The sequence below is a fragment of the Scyliorhinus torazame genome, chromosome 1 (genome assembly GCF_047496885.1).
Source record: "Scyliorhinus torazame isolate Kashiwa2021f chromosome 1, sScyTor2.1, whole genome shotgun sequence".
Taxonomy (NCBI): Eukaryota; Metazoa; Chordata; class Chondrichthyes; order Carcharhiniformes; family Scyliorhinidae; genus Scyliorhinus; species Scyliorhinus torazame.
The window spans coordinates 144,992,424-145,006,850 of NC_092707.1; positions in this window are offsets into that span (position 1 = coordinate 144,992,424).

Consider the following 14,427-nt stretch of genomic DNA (forward strand, 5'->3'; position numbering starts at 1 on the left):
CGTAGCCACTCCATCATGCTCCACACCTGTAAAATAGCACTGGAGAAGGGAGGCAGGTTAGTATCCGACCTTTTACAGTAGTGGAGATGGACTCAATTTACAGTGATGTAGGTGGACCCAAGCACTTCGCCCCTCCACTTTAACTGCTGTGGGGGTGGTAAGGAGAACTTGGAAGGGCCCGTCCCATCGCGGCTCCGACCCCTTCCTAGTCCAATTTTTGACCATGACATAACTACCGGGCTGGACTGAAAGTGAGCTAGGTACTGGGGCAATGGCTGGTGAGCCGCACGGACTGGGCCATGGAGTTCCTTGAGCACTTGCGTAAGGGCTAGAACATAGGTGGTCATTTCTTCAGTCATCTGATGAAACTGAACCCGTCTGGGAACCTGCAGGCTCCAAGGAGTTCTAAGAGGCCTGCCATAAAGAATCTCGGCGTGAGAGAGCCGGGCTGGTCCCGCAGGTGTAACCCGCAGCTGGAAGAGGGCAACGGGGAGCAACTTAAGCCATGTCAGTCCCGTGCCTGCTCTTAATTTAGCCAATTTAGTTTTGAGGGTCTGATTGTGTCTCTCAACCACCCCGGCTGCCTGCGGTCTGTAAGCACAGTGTAACTGCTGGCGTATGCCCAACTGGGAGCAAAACTCCTTGTTAATTTGTCCAATAAAATGAGGCCCATTATCAGAACTTAACTGAGCTGGTATACCGTACCGGGGAATGATTTCCCTCATCAAGACTTTAACCACAGTAGCAGCTTTACTATAGATAGTCGGATACGCCTCGACCCATCTGCTGAACACATCCACAATGACCAAAACATATTTGTAACATTGACACCTTTCCAACTCAATGTAATCCATTTGGAGCGTCTCAAAGGGACCACTGGGCAACGGGGTTTGCCCCTTCCCACAAGGGATACCTTTTCCGGTGTTATATTGCTGACAAATCAAACACCGATTACTGATACTTTGGGCCAACCCCTGCATTTTAGGGTGCCACCAAGTGTCCAGCAACAAATCCCTAGTCCCTCGAGCCCCACAATGAGTTGCAAAGTGTACACATTCGATGACCCATAAAGCCAGTACATCAGACATACAAGTCTGATGTGCAGGCGTGGTCCATAAAGAGGAAACAGAATCATATGTACAACCTAACCGTTTCCACATTTGTTTATCACTCTCAGGAGCGTCCTCCTGTAACCTTATGACGTCTGGCATTGGCTTGTCAGAAGCAGACACATTCATAGTAGATCGTTTAGTCTGACTTAACATTTTAGGCACTTCACTTGCTGAATTTGTGCGGCTGTGCGCGCTGCACGATCTGCTCGTTCATTACCAACGTCAACTGGGGTTGTACCATTCGTGTGGGCAGCGCATTTAATAACGGAAATCTGCGCTGGCAGAAGGAGGGCCTGCAGTAGGTCATTAACTAAACCCCGGTGGGATATTTGACCACACATAATCATGTCAGGTTGTTCTGACGAAATGTCACTCAAATCGCCCCTTATTGTGGTAGTTTCCTGAATCAAGGCTAAACAGTCGTGGCCAGGTGCGTCTTCATGGACAGGGGGACCACTAAGAAAACAGGCTGGATTGATAGTGGTACAGTATTTAAATGTCAGACGTGGATTGTTCAAAAGGTATATCTCATACCTATTCTGACGAGCTGCGGTAAGATGCTGACCATTCGCCCCATATCCCTGGCATGGTACTGGTCATGGACCTGACGTGTAATATGAGGGCTTACCGAAGCTGACTGTGGCCATAAATGTGGTGATATTGTAACAAAATCGGCTGTACCTTCTTTTCCCGTGACTGTGGCTGTAACCTTGACTGGCCATTCGGTCTCAAGTAATGGCCGGTATTTGTCCTCCAACTCCCTGTTTCGTCCAGTTCTGTCATAGGCCAGGGTAACGTGATGCAGTGACTGTTCAATGTCTAACGTCCACCACTGGGGGGTGATAGAAATATAGCACTGTTGTCTCATCCTCCTCTTCGCTGATCCACCCACCCAAAGTCACTATATTGGAGCTCCTGCTGGTAAACTACCATTTCTGCCGTTTGTTTAGATCGCAGATCATCCTTTTTCATTACATACTCAGTCTTAACCTTTGTAACTGAGCCTCCTTCTTGGCCTACACCCTCCTTCCAGTAAAATCTGACTGCCCTTGCCATCTGGGAAGGGTCGTTCTCTGTCCAATTCATGTTATTACATTTCACAGCAGTAACCACAGAAGGTGGTAGGCAATGCATTAACATAGCACAGTATTGAGGGGAATTCTGACCATTTTGATACAGCAAATCGCCTGACTGCCCCCGGTAGATTTCATTAAAATGCCCCAGAAATTCCTATGGCTCGTCAATCTTCCTAGGTTTTAGGTCTAAGATAACAGAAAGATTTATGGGCCTTTGAAATGTGCTATTCAACGCATTCAAGATCTGTGTCCTTCTTTTCTCTATTTGCTCTCTTTTTTTTTAAACTTAAAAATGTTTGAAAATTGTAAATTGAATTACTGCAACTTGCAAGCTTAGCTCTGATCTCAACTCAGAACTAAATTTACAATTTGCTTAACACAAACTTGTATAACATTTACAACTTAATTATTTCTTTATCTTAACAATTTTTCTTTTAACAAGTTTTTTTTCTGTTACATACACATAAGTATTAGCAAAATCAACTATCATAAGTATTAGCAAAATCAATTATCATCTCCAGATTGACACTTTTTAAAATGGTGTCCATGATCTTCTTTAAGTTTCTATTAATCTCCAGATAAAATGAGATAAACCTTATTTCAAGTAAGTAAAATTTAAGATTCTGGCAATTTCAATCAATTGCTTTCGAAAATAATAACTTTTATCAAAGAGGTGGAGAAACCCACTGGTTTCCTTTAATTAATTCAAAACGTAACTTTGCTGGTGTTCACTGACTCAAAGGAAAGGTATCCAATTACACTGCAGACTGGTGCTGTTATCTCAAGGCCTGAGTGAGAAGCACTGTCTGTTTTCAACTCCGCCTGCTGCTGTTAACCCTTTGAGAGACTTCTGCTTCAACCAATATGCAGCATTCCTCACAATCTCAACTAGACCTCGGAACTTTACAGTCCAAGGAGACAATTTTAGCTTAATCAACTATATATTTAAAACACTCACACATAGAGTTGAACCATCTTCAGATTTAAAAACAGTTATACTGGACTGAACCTTCATTAATTAAGTCACATCAGCCTCTGAACCCTGATAATAGACTGAACCTTCATTAATTAAGTCACATCAGCCTCTGAACCCTGATAATAGACTGAACCTTCATTATTTAAGTCCCATCAGCCTCTGAACCCTGATAATAGACTGAACCTTCATTAATGAAGTCACATCAGCCCCTGAACCCTTATAATAGACTGAACCTTCATTAATTAAAGTCCCATCAGCCCAAAACCCTAACCCAAGCCGAAACAACAATATGAAATCCCATCAATTAAAGTGCTAATCCCCAGACTGACCTGTGATTTCGTCGAGGCGGTCTTTCTGTGCCAACCGCGAGTGACCAGACTAATCAGACGATAAGAAGAGGGGAACAATCAATGCTGGTCGTTTTCCATTTCTACATTGAGGGCCCTTTGTTCCCGTCCTCCTGTTCATAATCAGTCTAATTCTGATTTCGCAGTTGGATCAGGATCGCCCAGAGAAATCCCGGTTTTCGGCACCAAATGTTGATTCCCAAATTTCTTTTTCTGTCAGTCTGGCCTCAATAAAAGTTGAGACGGATTCGCACGTAAACAGAAGTTATTTATTTAGCTTGCAAGCTTGAATCATCTTACAGAAATGTAAGAGACATCCAGCTTCTTACATTCCAGAAAACGACTGAACTAAAAGACAAAGGGATCTCTGCAAAATCAATTCAAATGGTATCAAGTTTCACATACTCGACGGACATAGGTCAGCCTATGTCCCTCCTGACCTGTTCGATCTATTCTGATTGGCTCACTTCCAATCCCTTTCTCTGGCCCCTATCAATGAAGCATCACTCTCATAGACACACCTCTTCCTGCTTTTTCCATGCGGTCTCAAATTCCTTTGTCCCTAACTGCAAGAATCAAAGTGGCTTATTTCTACATTACATTAACTAGTAACTCTAAAGTAACTATTTTATATCACATTCGTCAAGGGGAGCTGATCTCAATCCGAGCTCATAGGGACAGGACAGACAGGGCAGAAACGGACCAACTGGTTAAGGAAATTTTACGGACGGACAGGAGCTATGCGGAGTCCCCGAGGCCAGAGTTACTTAGGAAACGACAGAGGCTGCAGACCGAGTTTGGGGTGTTGTCTACAGGGAAGGCCGTAGAGCAGCTTAGAAGGGCAAAGGGCGCAATATACGAGCATGGGGAGAAGGCCAGCAGAATGCTTGCACAACAACTAAGAAAGAGAGAAGCGGCTAGGGAAATAGGAAAGGAAGTCGACGGGGAGGGAAACCTGGTGGGAGACCCGGTAGGACTGAACAAGGTGTTTAGGGACTTCTATAGCAAGCTGTACACCTCGGAACCCATCACGGGACCGGAGGGGATGAGGCGTTTTTTGGAATGACTGACCTTCCCAAGAACATAGAACATACAGTGCAGAAGGAGGCCATTCGGCCCATCGAGTCTGCACCGACCAACTTAAGCCCTCACTTCCACCTTATCCCCGTAATCCAATAACCCCTCCCAACCTTTTTTGGTCACTAAGGGCAATTTAGCATGGCCAATCCACCTAACCTGCACCTCTTTGGACTATGGGAGGAAACTGGAGCACCCGGAGGAAACCCACGCAGACACGGGGAGAACGTGCAGACTCCGCACAGACAGTGACCCAGCAGGGAATCGAACCCTGGTAGAGTATGTAGGGGTTTGGTAGACGGGCGGGAGCCCCGATCAGGACCGAATAAGTACTGGGGGGCCGGATGGATATCCGGTGGAGTTTTATAAAAAGTTCTCCGAGATAGTGGGTCCAGTGCTGGTCAGGGTGTTCAACGAGGCAAGAAGCAGAGGGGCCTTACCCCCGACGTTGTCGCAGGCCACTATCTCGCTTATACTGAAACGGGATAAAGACCCGGAGGCATGTGGGAACTATAGGCCGATCTCTTTGATTAACGCAGACGCTAAGTTACTGGCCAAGATCTTGGCGTCTAGAATCGAAGACTGTGTACCGGACGTGATTGTGGAGGACCAAACCGGATTCGTAAAGGGCAGGCAACTGGTGGCCAATCTAAGGAGGCTGCTCAATGTGATTATGATGCCCTTAGAGAGCAGGGAGGCAGAGGTAGTGGTAGCAATGGATGCCGAAAAGGCGTTCGACCGGGTTGAGCGGGACTATTTATGGGAGGTGCTGGGACGTTTTGGGTTCGGGGTGGGATTCATTGACTGGGTTAGGCTGTTATATCAGGCCCCAGAGGCTAGTGTGATGAACAGGATGACATCTAACTACTTCAGACTGCACCGCGGGACTAGACAGGGATGCCCCCTCTCCCCACTGCTGTTTGCGCTGGCTATAGAGCCACTGGCAATTGCTCTGAGAGCTTCAAGGCACTGGAAAGGGCTGGTCCGGGGGGGAGTGGAACATAAAGTCTCGTTGTATGCGGATGTCCTGCTGTTATACGTGTCAGACCCAATGACGGGGATGGACGGAATCATGGAAACCCTGAGGGAATTTGGTCGGTTCTCAGGATATAAATTGAACATGGCAAAGAGCGAGATGTGGGTAGTGCAGGCGAGAGATCAGGAGAGTAGGCTGAGGCGGCTGCCATTCAGGCTGGTAGGGGAAAGCTTCAGATATTTAGGGATACAAGTAGCATGAGACTGGGGTAAGTTGCATAAGCTAAACTTGGTCCGGTTGGTGGAGGGACGAGTTCCGGATATGGGATGCGCTCCCACTGTCATTGGCGGGGAGCATGCAGACGGTGAAGATGTTGATTCTTCCGAGATTCTTGTTCATATTCCAGTGTCTCCCCATCTTCATCCTGCGGTCCATCTTTACGAGGCTCGCGAAAATTATCCTGGGATTTGTTTGGGTGGGAAAGTCCCCACGGGTGAGGAAGGGGATGCTCGAGAGGAACTGAGAGGATGGGGGGGCTGGCTTGGCCGAACTTTAGCAACTACTACTGGGCAGCTAACATAGCCATGGTAAGGAAATGGATGGTGGGTAGTCCGGTAGTCCCTGTCTGCTGGCTCCGCCCAGTAGGCGGAGTATAAATATGCGTGTCCTCCATTCAGCAGCCATTTCACCAGCTGCTGTGGGAGGCCACACATCTTAGAGCAATAAAGTCTCAGTTGTATCCAACTCTAGTCTTTGTTCAATTGATCATGCCTCAATTTATTGCTCTAAGATTTTCTAAAAGATGGACCTCCGTATCAAACCAGATCGCCTGCAGCTGGATCCACAATCAAGCGACGCCAAAAAGGACTTTAATCACTGGCTAGCTTGCTTCGAGGCATATATCAACTCAGCGACCACCCCTGTTCCAGAGGCTCAGAAGATACAGATCCTGTACTCAAGGTTGAGCTCCAACGTGTTTCCGTTGATACAGGACTTCCCGAACTACGCCAACGCCATGGCACTTCTCAAAGAAAACTACGCTCAGAAGACGAACACGCTCTTCGCCAGGCACGTACTCGCCACTCGCTCTCAACTCCCTGATGAGTCCATAGAAGACTTCTGGCGGGCCCTAATCCCACTTGTCCAGGGCTGTGACTGTCAGGCAGTTACGGCTACCGAACATTCCAACCTTCTTATGCGGGACGCGTTCATAACGGGGATTGGGTCAGACCTCATACGCCAAAGACTGTTAGAAGGGGCCACGCTCCCGATTTTGTTGTTAAATGTAGATGCCAAGGTGCTGGCAAAGGTCTTAGCCACGGGAATTGAGGATTGGGTGCCGCAGGTTATCCACGAAGACCAGGCGGGATTTGTGAAGGGGAGGTAGTTGAATGCGAATGTGCGGAGGCTCCTGAGCGTTATTATGATGCTGGCGAGGGAGGGGGAGGCAGAGATAGTGGTGGCGATGGACGCTGAGAAAGCCTTCGATAGGGTAGAATGTGGGTACTTGTGGGAGGTGCTGAAGAGGCTCGGGTTTGGGGAGGGGTTCGTCAGGTGGGTTAGGCTGTTGTACGAGATCCCGATGGCGAGTGTGGCCACGAACAAGAGGAGGTCTGAGTACTTTTGGTTACATCGAGGGACGAGGCAGGGTTGTCCCCTGTCCCCCCTGCTCTTCGCACTGGCGATTGAACCCCTGGCTATGGCACTGAGGGAGTCGAGGAACTGGAGGGGGTTGGTGTGGGGTCGGGAGGAGCATAGGGTGTCGCTATATGCGGACGACTTGCTGCTATATGTGGCGGACCCAGTGGGGGAAATGCCGGAGGTAATGAGGATCCTCAGGGAGTTTGGGGATTTCTCAGGGTACAAACTCAACATGGGGAAGAGCGAGTTGTTCGTGGTTCACCCAGGGGACCAGGAGAGGGGGATTGGCAAGCTCCCACTAAAAAGGGCAGAGAGGAGCTTCAGGTATTTGGGGGACCAGGTGGCCAGGATCTGGGGGCTCTGCATAGGCTTAATTTCACGAGGCTGGTGGAGCAAATGGAGGAGGAGTTTAAGAGATGGGACGCGTTGCCGCTGTCCCTGGTGGGTAGGGTGCAGTCGGTCAAGATGACGGTGCTCCCAAGGTTTTTGTTCCAGTTCCAGTGCCTCCCCATTCCTATCCCGAAGGCCTTCTTTAGGCGGGTCAACAGGAGCATAACGGGGTTTGTGTGGGCGCGAGGGACTCCGAGGGTGAGAAGGGTGTTCCTGGAGCGAAGTAGGGGAGGGGGGGGCTGGGGCTGCCCAACCTCTGTGAGTACTACTGGGCCGCCAATGCGGTGATGGTGCGCAAGTGGATGATGGAGGGGGAGGGGGCTGCATGGAAGAGGCTGGAGACGGCGTCTTGTGAGGGTACGAGTCTGGGGGCACTGACAACGGCGCCGCTGCCGCTCCCTCCAATGAGGTACACCACGAGCCCGGTGGTGGCAGCTACCCTCAAAATCTGGGGGCAATGGAGGGCGCACAGGGGGGAAGTGGGGGCCTCGGTGTGGACCCCGAGACGGGGGAACCACCTGTTTGTCCCAGGGAGAATAGATGGAGGGTTTTTGGGGTGGCACAGGGCAGGGATAAGAAGGTTGGGGGACCTGTTTGTGGACGGGAAGTTTGCGAGCCTGGGTGAGCTGGAGGAGAAGTACGGGCTCCCCCCAGGGAACACCTTTAGGTATCTACAGGTAAGGGCGTTTGCCAGGCGGCAAGTGGTGGAATTCCCGCTGCTGCTGCCACGCACCATACAAGACAGGGTGCTCTCGGTGGTGTGGGTTGGAGAGGGGAAGATCTCGGCAACATACCAGGTGATGCAGGAGGAGGAGGAGGCCTCGGTGGAGGAGCTGAAAGGTAAGTGGGAGGAGGAGTTGGGGGAGGAGATCGAAGAGGGAACGTGGGCAGATGCCCTTGGGAGGGTGAACTCTTCCTCTTCGTGCGCGAGGCTCAGCTTCATACAGTTTAAGGTGCTGCACAGGGCACACATGACCGGGACAAGGATGAGCCGATTTTTTGGGGGTGAGGACAGGTGTGTGAGGTGCTCAGGGAGCCCAGCAAACCACACCCATATGTTCTGGGCATGCCCAGCGCTGGAGGAATTTTGGAATGGCGTAGCGAGGACGGTGTCCAGGGTGGTAGGATCCAGGGTCAAACCGGGCTGGGGGCTCGCAATATTTGGGGTTGCAGCGGAGCCGTGAGTGCAGGAGGCGAAAGAGGCCGAAATTCTGGCATTTGCGTCCCTGGTAGCCCGGCGAAGGATTCTTCTTCAGTGGAAGGATGCGAGGCCCCCAAGCGTGGAATCCTGGATCAACGATATGGCAGGGTTTATTAAATTGGAGAGGGTGAAATTTGCCTTAAGGGGATCGGTGCAAGGGTTTTTCAGGTGGTGGCAACCGTTCTTGGACTTCCTAGCAGAACGGTAGACAATGGTCAGCAGCAGCAGCAACCCGAGAGGGGGGCGGGGAGAGTGGGGGGGGGGGAGCGAGTGTTCTATTTTACTTTTGTTTGTCTATACTGGGGGATCTGAGGGGTTGTATATGTTTGCTATGTGTTAATTCGGGGTGTTTTTTTATTATTTATGTATCGGGGGAGGGGGGCTGGGGGTTGTTTTGTTTTGTATTTAATTCTATTGGGTTCCTTTTACATTTTGCCACAAAAAGGGGCACTTCGCCACGGTGTGCTAGGCCCGCGCAGTCGCCGCTATCGCCCTCTCCCCCCTGGTACACGCACAATGGGCGCCGCCATCTTCATATCCCCGGACCACGCGCGGCCAGTGGGCGGCGCCATCTTCACCTCCCGAGGCCATCTGCGGCCAATGGGGGCCGCCACCTTCACCTCCCGGGGCCACGCGCGACCAGTGGCCACCACCACCTTCTCCCCCTCAGTCCACGTGCGGCCCATGGGCGCCACCATCTTGTCCAACCCCTGCAACGTGCGGCCCATGGGCGCCGCCATTTTGTCCCCCGCAGGATCTTCAGGTGCCGCCATCTTGTCTCCCCCATGGGACATGGACACCGACAGCATTCCAGGACCTGGGCCCCCCAGGCTCCCCATCATCCAACGCCAGCGACGACCGACCACGACTCGCCTCAGTGACGATCGACCAGTCTCGTCCGCACAACCTGGCCACCGCATCGACCAGGGTGAAAATCAACGGCCACGTGACCTCTTGCCTGCTGGACTCTGGGAGCACCGAAAGCTTCATACACCCGGATACGGTAAGGCGCTGCTCCCTCGCGGTACACCCCGCCAACCAAAGAGTTTCCCTGGCCTATGGATCCCATTCCGTTGCGATCCGGGGGTTCTGCACGATCACACTCACGGTCCAGGGCGTAGAATTCAGCGGCTTCCGCCTCTAAGTCCTCCCTAACCTCTGCGCTGCCCTACCACTTGGCCTGGACTACCAGTGTAACCTCCAGAGCCTAACCCTCAAATTCGGCGGGGCCCTAACACCCCTCACTGTGTGCGGCCTCGCGACCCTAAAGGTCGATCCGCCTTCCCTCTTCGCCAATCTAACCACGGATTGCAAATCCGTTGCCACCAGGGACAGACGGTACAGCACCCGGGAGAGGTCCTTCATCAGGTCCGAGGTCCAGCGGCTGCTTTGGGAGGGCATTATCGAGGCCAGCAACAGCCCCTGGAGAGCCCAAGTGGTAGTCTTAAAACTAGGGAGAAACACAGAATGGTCGTGGATTACAGCCAGACCATCAATCGGTACACGCAGCTCGACGCATATCTGATATGGTCAATCAGATTGCGCAGTACCGGGTCTTCTCAATGGTAGATCTCAAATCCGCCTACCACCAGCTCCCCATTCGTAAATCAGACCGTCCATACACCGCTTTCGAGGCGGACGGTCGTCTCTATCACTTCCTCAGGGTTCCCTTCGGCGTCACTAACGGGGTCTCGGTCTTCCAAATGGAGATGGACCGAATGATCGACCGGTACGGTTTGCGGGACACCTTCCCGTACCTAGAGAACGTCACCATCTGCGACCATGACCAACAGGACTACGATGCCAACCTTGCCAAATTTCTCCACACCGCCACTCTCCTCAACCTCACCTACAACAAGGAGAAGTGCGTGTTTAGCACGACCCGCTTAGCCATACTCGACTATGTGGTCCAGAACGGAGTGCCTGGACCTCATGGAGCTTCCCCTCCCCCACTGCCCCAAAGCCCTCAAACGCCGCCTGGGGTTCTTCTCACACTACGCCCAGTGGTATTAAACTATGTGGACAATGCCCGCCCACTCATTCAGTCCACCCATTTTCCCCTGACGGCCGAGGCATAACAGGCCTTCACCCGTATCAGAGCCGATATCGCCAAGGCCGGGATGCACGCAGTAGACGAGACACTGCCCTTTCAAGTAGAGAGCGACGCATCGGATGTCGCCCTAGCCGCCACCCTCAATCAAGCAGGCATACCCGTGGCATTCTTTTCCCGCACCCTTCACGCCTCAGAAATTCGGCACTCATCCGTTGAAAAAGAGGCCCAAGCTATCGTTGAAGCTGTGCGGCATTGGAGGCATTACCTGGCCGGCAGGAGATTCACTCTCCTCACTGATCAATAGTTGGTAGCCTTCATGTTCAATAACACACAGCGGGGCAAGATCAAAAATGATAAAATCTTGCGGTGGAGGATCGAGCTCTCCACCTATAATTACGAGATTTTGTATCGCCCCGGCAAACTCAACGAGCCCCCAGACGCCCTATCCCGAGGTACATGTGCCAGCGCACAAGTAGACTGACTCCGGACCCTGCAGAACAGCCTTTGTCACCCGGGGGTCACACGGTTGTGCCATTTCATAAAGGCCCGCAACCTGCCCTACTCCGTCGAGGAAGTACGGACAATCACCAGGGACTGCCAGGTCTGTGCAGAGTGTAAGCCGCACTTCTACCGGCCGGACCATGCATGCCTGGTGAAGGCCTCCCGCCCCTCTAAATGCCTCAGCATGGATTTCAAAGGGCCCCTCCCCTCCACCGACCGAAACACGTATATTCTCAGTGTGGTCGGTGAGTACTCCAGGTTCCCCTTTGCCATCCCATGCCCCGACATGACGTCTGCCACCATCATCAAAGCCCTAAACACTATCTTCGCTCTGTTCGGTTTCCCCGCCTATATCCACAGTGACAGGGGATCCTCATTCATGAGCGATGAGCTGCGTCAGTTCCGGCTCAGCAGGGGTATCGCCTCCAGCAGGATGACCAGCTATAACCCCCGGGGAAACGGGCAGGTAGAGAGGGAGAACGGGATGGTATGGAGGGCCGTCCAATTGGCCCTACGGACCAGGAACCTCCCAGCCTCTCGCTGGCAGGACGTCCTCCCTGATGCACTCCACTCCATTCGGTCACTGCTGTGCACCGCTACAAACAACACACCCTATGAATGTCTTTTTGCCTTCCCCAGGAAGTCCACATCCGGGGTGTCGCTCCCGACTTGGCTCGCAGCTCCAGGACCAGTCCTGCTCCATAGGTACGTCCACCTCCACAAGGCAGACCTGTGGTAGTAGAGGTATTACGGTACCTGGTAATGTTGGAACACCATTGGTAGAAATTGTATGCTTCCTATTGGTCAAGCTGTTTGGTAGGTCCGCCCTGCTAGGTGGGGTATAAGAGCCCGTGCCGCCCCAGCAGCCTTCATTCTGTACCTGAGCTGCTGGGGGAAACATCTAGCTTATTAAAGCCTTCAGTTGGACTACAGCCTCGCTTTAGTGGTCATTGATTGTGCATCAATTTAATAAGCTAGATTTAAAAGGATGGAGCTCCGAATCAAGCCGGAGTGTCTGCAACTCAGCCCCCACGCGGCGAACTCAGCGGCAATCTTCAAGCACTGGCTGGCGTGTTTTAAAGGTTTTCTCGGGACGGCCGAAAACACACCCACGGGAGAACAGAAACAGCAAGTCCTGCACTCGAGGGTGAGCCCGGAGATTTACACCATCATCGAGGACGCGGACGACTTCGATGCAGCAATAGAGCTGCTAAAAGGACATTATGTTCGCCCGGTAAACCAGGTCTACGCCCGACAACTGCGAGCAACGAGGCGACAAATCCCTGGAGAATCGCTGGAAGAATTCTACCGTGCACCCCTGGTGTTGGGGAGAAACTGCAGCTGCCCGCAAGTTTCGGCGAGCGAACACACAGAACTCTTGGTCCGGGACGCTTTCGTGGCCGGTATGCTGTCCTCCCAAATCCGCCAGCGTGGAAAAAGACACTCGAGGTCTCAAGGAGGCACGGGCCCTTGCAGGCTCCCTGGATGTGGCCTCCAGAAACACCTGCGCTTACGTTCCCGACTGTGCGGCAGCCCCCTGGGCAGCGTGGACCCCTCCGCAGCCAACCCCAAGACATCCCCCATCGCCCCACAAGGTTGTGCTGCAAGGCAGCCTGGCAACCCCGGGGGGGCCCGCTGCTACTTTTGCGTCCATCCCGTTAATCAAAAAATCTCCCTGGCCTCCGGTTCCCACTCAGTAGAGATAAAGGGGTTTTGTGTAGCAAACCTCACAGTCCAGGGAAGGGAGTTTAAAAATTACCGGCTCTACGTCCTTCCCCACCTCTCCGCGGCCACACTCCTAGGTTTAGACTTCCAGTGTAATCTCCAAAGTCTAACTTTCAAATTTGGCGGCCCTATAACCCCCCTCACTGTCTGCGGCCTCGTGACCCTTAAGGTCGACCCGCCTTCCCTGTTTGCGAACCTCACCCCGGATTGCAAACCCGTCGCCACCAGGAGCAGACGGTACAGTGCCTAGGACCGGATCTTTATTAGGTCAAAGATCCAAAGGCTACTGAGGGAAGGAGTCATTGAAGCCAGCAACAGTCCCTGGAGAGCTCAAGTAGTGGTGGTAAAGACCGGGGAGAAACATAGGATGGTCATTGACTACAGCCAGACCATCAACAGGTTTACGCAGCTGGACGCGTACCCTCTCCCCCGCTTATCCGACCTGGTAAACAGGATCGCGCATTACAAGGTCTTCTCCATGGTGGATCTTAAGTCCGCCTACCACCAGCTCCCCATCCGCACTAGTGACCGCAAATACACTGCCTTCGAGGCAGATGGGTGGCTCTATCACTTCTTAAAGGTTCCCTTCGGTGTCACCAACGGGGTCTCGGTCTTCCAGCGCGAGATGGACCGAATGGTTGACCGGTACAGTTTACAGGCAACATTCCCGTATCTCGATAATGTCACCATCTGCGGCCATGACCAGCAGGACCACGACACCAACCTCCGAAAACTCCTCCAGACTGCAAAGATCCTTAACCTTAGATACAATAAGGATAAATGCGTGTTTAACAGCGACTGCCTAGCCATCCACGGCTACGTAGTGCGAAATGGAGTTATAGGCCCCGACCCTGAGCGCATGCGCCCCCTTATGGAGTTCCCACTGCCTCACTGCTCCAAGGCCCTGAAGCGCTGCCTCGGGTTTTTCAGTTACTACGCTCAGTGGGTCCCCAACTATGCGGACAAGGCCCGATTGGATATCGTCCCTGATCCAATCCACAACTTTTCCCCTGTCTATAGAGGCCCGCCAGGCCTTCAGCCACATCAAAAGGGACATTGCAAAGGCCATGATGCATGCCATCGACGAGTCCCTCCCCTTCCAGGTCGAGAGCGACGCGTCTGACGTAGCTCTGGTGGCCACCCTCAATCAAGCGGGCAGGCCCGTGGCCTTCTTCTCACGTACGCTTCACGCTTCCGAAACCCGCCACTCGAAAAGGAGGCCCAGGCCATAGTAGAATCTGTGCGACATTGGCGGCATTACCTGGCTGGCAGGAGATTCACTCTCCTCACTGACCAACGGTCGGTTGATTTCATGTGCGATAATGCACAGCGGGGCAAGATAAAAAACGATA